At 40.8% G+C, this 6,253-nt stretch overlaps 1 pseudogene; it reads left to right on the forward strand.

Moving 5' to 3' along the window:
* Nucleotides 1–4,149: 4,149 nt before the first annotated feature.
* Nucleotides 4,150–5,592, forward strand: LOC102816173 (annotated as a pseudogene).
* Nucleotides 5,593–6,253: the final 661 nt, after the last annotated feature.

Below are 6,253 nucleotides of genomic sequence, written 5' to 3' on the forward strand. Positions count from 1 at the left end.
GAACAGGAAGAAACAGACAAATCCACAAGGAGATAGTTGAAGAGCTTCTGGAAGAAAAATTTCCTAACAGCCTGAAAAGTGAAAAGATAAGCATTCAAGAAGTTCATTGAACCCCAGGAAGGATAGACTCTAAAAGACAATCACCAAGACATATAATAATCAAGCTCTCCAAAATCAAAGATATGGACAGGATCCTGAAAGCAGCTAGGGAAAAGAGAAGTGTAATGTACAAAGGCAAGCAAATCAGATTAAGTTCAGATCTCTCAACAGAAACCATGTAGGCAAGAAGGCAATGGGTAGACATATATAAAACCCTGAAAGAAAAAAAACCCTGCCACCCAAGAATCCTCTACCCAGCAAAGCTGTCAATCAAATACGATGGTGTAATCAAAACATTCCAGAATAAACAGAAGCTAAGGGATTTTGCTAAAGCCAACCCTGCTATGAAAAACATCCTAAAGGAAGTTCTGTGGACTGAGAACCAACAAGAACAGACAACAGTTAGAAAATTATGTACGTTACAGCATCACCCTGAACTCAATAGACAAATAGAAGAGTCAAGAACAGAATGGCTGGAATTTTAGTGTGTTGCTTTTTTATGTTTTGTTTTGTTTTCAATTAAAAAAAAAAATTCCTATCTAGGAAAATTGGAAACTGTAAAAAATGAAATGGAATGTATAAACATTGATATCCTAGGCATTCATGAGCTGAAATTTATTGGTATTGGCCATTTTGAATCTGACAATCACATGATTTACTATGCCTGGAATGACAAATTGAATCGAAATGGCATCACATTCATCATCAAAAAGAACAAATCAAGATCAGTCATGAAGTACAACACTGTCTTTGATATGCCTACAAGGAAGACCAGTTAATACCACTATCATTCAAATTTACACACCAACTACTAAAGTCAGTGATGATGAAATTGAATAATTCTACCAACTTCTTCAGTCAGAAATTTATAAAACATGCAACAAGGTCTATTGATAATTACTGGCTATTGGAATGCAAAGGTTGTAAACAAAGAGGAAAGATAGATAGTTGGAAAATATGGCCCTGGTGATAGAAACAATGCTGTTGATCAAATGATAGAATTTTGCATGACCAATCAATGACTTCTTCATTGAAAATACCATTTTTCAACAGCATAAAAGCCAACTATACACATGGACCTCACCAGATGGAATACACAGAAATCAAATTGACTACATCTGTGGAAGAAGATGGTGAAAAAGTTCCATATCATCAGTCAAAACAAGGCCAGGGGAAGATTGTGGAACAGACTATCAATTGTTCATATGCAAATTCAGGCTGAAGCTGAAGAATATTAAAACAAGTCCACAAGAGTCAAAATATGATCTTGAATATATCTCACCTGAATTTAGAGATCATCTGAAGAACATATTTGTTGCATTAGGTACTAAAGACCAAAGACCAGAAGGTTTGTGGGATGACATCAAGAACATCATACAGGAAAAAGCAAAAGGTCATTGTGAAGACAAGAAAGAAGGAAAAGACCAAAATGGATGTCAGAAGAGGCTCTGAAACTTGCTTTCCAGTGTACAGATGCTAAAGCAAATGGAAGAAGTGAAGAAGTACAAGAGCTGAACAGAAAATGTCAAAGATCAGCTCCTGAAGACAAAGTAAAATATTATAAGCAAATGTGCAAAGAACTGGATTTAGAAAACAAAAAAAGGTTTTCTCAAGCTAAGGGAACTGAAACAAAATTCAATCCCTGACATGTGGCATTGAAGGATTCTATGGGAAAAATACTTAATGATGCTGAAATCATCAAAAGAAGATGGAAGGAATACACAGAGTCACTGTACCAAAAATAAATGATCAATGTTCTACCATTTCAAGAGGTAGCATATGATCAAGAGCCAATGACCCTAAAGGAACAAATCCAAAGTGTATTGAAGTCATTGGCAAAGAGCAAGGCACTGAGAATTGATGGACTACAAATTGAAATCTTTCAACAAACTGAGGAAGCACTGGAGGAACTCACTCATCTATGCCAAGAAATTTGAAAGACAACTACCTGGCCACTTGACTGGATGAAGTCTGTATTTGTGCCCATTCCAAAGAGAGGTGACCCAATGGAATGTGGAAATCATTGGACAATATTATTGATATCCCATGTGAGAAAAATTTTACTAAAAATAATGCAAAAATGGCTGCAACCATACATTGACATAGATCTTCCAATGATACAAGCCAGATTAAGAAGAGGACGTGGAATGACAGATATCATTGGTGACATCAGATGGATCTTGGCTGAAAGTAGAGAATACCAGAAAGATATCTACCTGTGCTTATTGACTATGCAAAGACTTTCGATTGTGTGGATCATGACAAGCTATGGACAACATTGTAAAGTATGAGCATTCCGGAGCACTTAATTGGGCTCATGAGGAACTAAAAGGTCTGTGATCGAACAGAACAAGGAAAAACCAAATGGTTTAAAATTAGGAAAGATGTGCATCAGGGTTGTATTCTTTCACCATACTTATTCAATCTGTATGCTGAACAAATAGTTTGAGAAACTGGATTATATTAATTAAATTGTGGCATCAGGATTGGAGAAAAACTCATTAACACTCTACGATATGCAGATGATACAACCTTGCTTGCTGAAAGCGAAGAGGATTTAAAATATTTACTGATGAAGATCAAAGACCACAACTTTTGGAATGAGTTGCATCTCAATGTAAAGAAAACAAAAATCCTTACCACTGGACCAATAAACGACGTCCATATAAATGGAGAAAAGATTGAAGTTTTCAAAGACTTCATTTTACTCAGATCAACCATCAACACCCATGGAAGCAATAGTTAAGAAATTGAATGACGTATTGCACTGAGCAAATCTGCTGCACAAGACCTCTTTAAAGTGTGGAGGAGCAAAGATTTGAGGACTAAGGTGCACCTGACCCAAGGTATGGTATGGCTAATAAAATTCTAATATAATTCCTAATATAATTTAGTAATCACATATGCACGTGAAAGTTGGGCAGTGAATAAGAAGACCATAGAAGAATTGATGCATTTGAGTTATGGTGTTGGAGGAGAATATTGAAAGTACCATGGACTTCCATAGATCTGTGTTGGAAGAAATATAGGCAGAGAGCTCCTTTGAAGGCAGAATGGCCACACTTCATCTTTCATGCTTCGGACATACTGTCAGGAGGTACCAGTTACTGGAGAAGGATGCCATGTTTGGTAAAGTGGAGGGTCAGAGAAAAAAAGGAAGACCTCCCAGCGATATGGATTGGCACAACGTCAGCAGCAATGGGTTCAGCCATAGCAATGATTGTGTGGTTGGCCCAGGAAACCTACGAAATCCAGGCAAGCCCAATTAAAGTGCTGTGAATTTCAGGAGCAGGGAAACCTAAACATATACTTGGGCAGGGTCACAGGAAAGCTGCAGCGTTGGAAGTAAGTTCTATTGTGTCTCTCTTTGAACAGAGGCAGGAGTGCTCTAGGACCCTAGTCTATAGATTAGCTGTAAGACCCATCCATGAACCAGGGTAAGAACTTTTTATCAGACAGCTCACTGGGAACCAACAAGCTCTTTACCTAACAACCAGACACTGCAGGACAACCTGCTTAAGGTTTCCTATTCAGGAAGGATACACAGCACTCTCCACTACCATAGGAAAGTTGTATCCCACTCATTCCACTTGTAAGTAGGACACTCCTATGCCTGCACAATCAGTCACAGAGGGAGGGCAACATCCAACACCTACAGACAGACATAATGAAATATCGCCCTAGTGTTGCAATAATGTTGGAAAGGCCACAACCCAGCACATGGACCTGACTGTGGTGGGGTGGATGGGGTGGGGGTGGGGGTTTTGGAGGGGAGGAGGATAAAAGGAGGAGAGACTTGCATCCCTAAAGTGCTTGGAGAACCAACGGTCCAGAGTGCCCTCTAGTGGAACTTAATGGAATAAGGTGGAAATAAAATACCTAGAAATTCATGTGATCACATTAAGATACTCAAATGCTCCATGTTCAACAACAGTAACAAAATATCACAAAGCACACAAGATCATACATAAAGATGGCCCAATCAAAAGAAAACAACGAGGGAGCTCCGAGGAGGCCATTGACAGAGTGTAACCGCCATGCTGAGGGGCGATGGCAGGGGCTGCCAGGCGCTTCCGAGGCCGTGCCCTGGGGCGGTTTACCCTCTCCCTACCTGTGGGTGACTTGAGCAACTTGAATCTTAAGGAAGACAAAATCAAACCAGATGCCAGTGGTGCTGTTGTCAAGACCAATGCTAATACAGAGAAGACAGATGAAGAAGAAAAAGAGGACAGAGCTGCCCAGTCCTTACTCAACAAGCTGATCAGAAGCAACCTTGTGGATAACACAAACCAGGTGGAAGTCTTGCAGTGGGATCCAAATTCTCCCCTCTACTTTGTGAAGTCTTTTGAAGAGCTCGGGCTGAAACCACAGCTTCTCCAGTGAGTCTATGCCATGGGCTTCAACCGTCCCTCCAAGATACAAGAGAATGCACTGCCGCTGATGCTTTCCAAACCCCCACAGAACTTGATTGCCCAGTCTCATTCGGGTACTGGGAAAATAGCTGCCTTTGTGTTGGCCATGTTCAGCCAAGTAGAACCCACAAACAGATAGCCCCAGTGTTTGTACCTCGCCCAGACATATGAACTTGCCCTTCAAACAGGAAAAGTGATTGAGCAGATGGGCAAGTTTTACCCGAAACTGAAGCTAGCCTATGTTGTTGGAGGCAATAAATTGAAAAGAGGTCACAAAATCGGCGAGCAGATTGTCATTGGCACTCCTGGGACCATACTGGACTGGTGCTCCAAGCTTAAGTTCATCGACCCCAAGAAGATCAAGGTGTTTGTTCTGGATGAGGCTGACGTGATGATAGCAACTCAGGGCCACCAAGATCAGAGCATCCGTATCCCGAGGATGCTACCCAGGAACTGACAGATTTTGCTCTTCTCTGCCACCTTCGAAGACTCCATGTGGAAGTTTGCCAGAAAGTGGTTCCAGACCCAAATATTATCAAACTGAAGCGTGAGGAGGAGACCTTGGACACCATCAAGCAATATTATGTCCTGTGCACTAACAGAGCTGAGAAGTTCCAGGCCTCTTGTAACCTCTACGGAGCCATCACCATTGCCCAAGCCATGATCTGCCACACTCCCAAGACAGCCAGCTGGCTGGCAGCAGAGCTCTCCAAAGAAGGCCACCAGGTGGCTCTGTTGAGTGGCAAAATGGTGGTGGAACAGAGAACTGCGGTGATTGAGCGCTTCAGAGAGGGCAAAGAGAAGGTTCTGGTGACCACCAATGTGTGTGCCCGCGGTATCCATGTGGAACAAGTGTCTGTTGTCATCAACTTTGACCTTCCCATGGACAAAGATGGGAACCCAGACAATGTGACTTACCTGCACCGGAACAGGCCGTTTTGGCAAGAGGGGCCTGGCTGTGAACCTGGTAGACAGCAAGCACAGCATGAACATTCTCAACATGACCCAGGAGCATTTTAATAAGAAGTTAGAAAGACTGGACACAGACGACTTGGATGAGATTGAGAAAATTGCCAACTGAGAAGCTCTCCCAGGACCAGTGTTCCCTCTTGGCGCTCCCCGCACAGGAGACAGTGCTTTCCAGGCACAGACCCGCAGCCACCAGAGACGAAGGGGTGAGTAGAATAAGCTACCTAACTCATTTCAATTACATTTGGACCTGACAAAAAAAAATTGTGCGAATGATGGAGGAAGATAGAAAAAAAAATTGTTTACACAACTTTTCAAGATTAGGCATGAATACACAGAAATTTACGTTTTTGAAAAAATAAAGAAAGAAAACCATGAGGAAGTGTAAATTTCTCCAAACGGAGACCAGGCTAATGGAAAAAACAGAGAACCTCCAGGAAACTATGTTAAAATAAAGCAAAGAACACAGAAATTAAATTAGTGGAGATTTAAAAAAATCAGAATGTCAATTAGGAGATTTCTAACATTTAAAATCCAAAGTTAAACACTGGAATTGAATAATAATATATTGTTATTGGCAAGTACAAGATAATTCAGCAATTAAACCCAGATTTAAGCAGTAAGATGATAGGATAAGCTAAGAAGACAGTAATAAACATATGAAGTATCAAGACAAATGAGAAAACAAAGAAAAATTTAAAAACTGTCAATGAAACTGTGGGATTCAACTGAGATATCCAGCATCAGGTTTATTGGAATTCCAGAACAATGAA

The sequence above is a fragment of the Chrysochloris asiatica genome, unplaced genomic scaffold (assembly GCF_000296735.1).
Source record: "Chrysochloris asiatica unplaced genomic scaffold, ChrAsi1.0 scaffold00201, whole genome shotgun sequence".
Taxonomy (NCBI): domain Eukaryota; kingdom Metazoa; phylum Chordata; class Mammalia; order Afrosoricida; family Chrysochloridae; genus Chrysochloris; species Chrysochloris asiatica.